Source organism: Neophocaena asiaeorientalis, unplaced genomic scaffold (assembly GCF_003031525.2).
Source record: "Neophocaena asiaeorientalis asiaeorientalis breed wild unplaced genomic scaffold, Neophocaena_asiaeorientalis_V1.1 scaffold96, whole genome shotgun sequence".
Taxonomy (NCBI): Eukaryota; Metazoa; Chordata; class Mammalia; order Artiodactyla; family Phocoenidae; genus Neophocaena; species Neophocaena asiaeorientalis.
The window spans coordinates 276,392-278,316 of record NW_020175831.1 but is presented as its reverse complement, the minus strand read 5'-3'; positions in this window follow the sequence as shown (position 1 = coordinate 278,316).

Here is a 1,925-nt window from a genome sequence, read left to right as displayed (position 1 = left end):
CTTCATTGTAATCTCCTTCCATTTGCTCGCGTGAAATATCAGGCCAGAGACAGGATATGACAAGAGCTGGGAAGCAGAGGGAGGGAAGACGAAGAGTGAGGGGTGCCCGGTTCTCTCCGCTCCACCCCCTGGCAGTGTTGCTCGGAACTCCGGCTGAGCACTGGCACTGAGGTCCAACTCCAGTTGCAGGCACTCCTGGCGAGCCCGAGTCCCCTTCCCCTCGCAGTTCCACCCCCCCCACCCACCGTACCCCCGCCCTGCGCGCGCTGCGTCGCGGGCCACCCCGCCCCGGGTGCTTCCCGGGTGTAGACACACACCCCTCCCGCGGCCCCGAATTCCCGCCGCCCGCCCCGCCGCTCCCGGGCTGCGGGGGGAGGGGCGGGAAGCAGGAAAGAAAGGGAATGCATCCCGGGCCTAATCAGCGCGGCTGCAATGTGGGACCATTTAGGAGGCTTCCCCTCCGCCTTCTTTCAGGATTACTTGTGAAAATTGTGAATATCCGTCCTGTGTAAGGATTTCCGAGACCAGTGGGGAGAGTTTGGGGGAAGTATCAGGTTTGATGGGGGCGGAGAGAGGGCTGGAAGACTGGAGCTTTGTTTACAAACAGTCCTTTGGTAGAAGGGGGAGCGGAAAAGAGGGGTAAAATGTCCCGTGAAGGAGAGTGATGTCGGGGAGTAGAAAGACCCCTTACCTTTCTAACAAAGATGTCCTCACTGACTGTAAAACCCAGGAGCAACTCCCGCACTCCCCAAAACACCCCCTCCCCCGTCCCCGTCCCAAGCACTTGCTCAAAAGTCACAAGCCGGGTCTTTTCCCTCTAGGGAACAGCGACCACCAGTCGCTTAAACCTGTTGTGGGTTAGAGACCTCTTTGAGAATGAAACTACAGATTCTCTCTTCCTCCTAAAATACTGGTTCCTTTGCATTTGACTATGGGGTCCCCGCAAGCCGGTGGGTGGGACGCGATGCTGCAGTCTTGATTACGCGGGCCCCTGGCCGGGTCTGACTAGGCTCTCCGGAGACGGGCTGGCTCTCGCAGGGTCGTGATACCCAAAACCGCCCCAGGGAAGCCTCCCTCTGCATCTGGAATCTGCCCCCAAGCCTAACCCGCTGCCCAGTCTCCCACCCCCCAAACTCAAAGGCGCGGGCGGATTCGGAGGCACCCGCTACCCTCTGAGGCCCCCCTGCCGGGAGTTCCCCTCGCAGGGACGGGTTTGGCAGTGATTGCCCCATTACAAGACTTGACATTCCGCCCTGGGGCCTGGGGCCAGGCGATGCCGCGGGGAGGCTGTGTTTAACGAAAAGAGAGAGCAGGCAAGTCTTGGAGGAGCAGCCATTCCACCTCCACGTGAGAACACAGGCAGAGTCTCTAGATAGACCTTTCTTACTCCGGCCGCCTCCGCTCCTCTCTGTCCTCCCGGTCGGGCCAGACCGCAGACACTGCAGTGTCTTAGCAGTTTGCGGGCTGCGCAGCGCTCCCAGGATTCTCCGGAGGCCCGTTTTGGGAATCCTCAGGAGTCCTGGTGCCACTGGCTGCGTCCCGGGTCCGGTCCGGCCAGCGCTAGGAGCTGGAGGGCGGAGACCGGCGGTGAGGTTTGGGCGCGGAGCCCGGGAAGGTGGAGAAAGGCTCCCTGTGATGGGTCGGGACTGCGGGCCAGAAGATTAGAACTCAGGAGAAAGAGAAAAGGCGAAGGAGAGGGAGGGACTGGACTTGGAGCGCGCCGGGGTAGTCCCAGGGGGCCGACTCGGGCCCGCACAGAGCAAACATGGCGGGCTTACCCCGCTCCCACTCCTGCCCTCCTTTTTGTGGCCCAGGAGGCTCAAATACCCTAGAGATGAAATCGTCGCTCACGGAACAATGGCGACTTCTGGCCCCGGAACCCGACCGAGTCCGGGCTGCTCCGAGCGGTGGCCGCACTTCCGTAG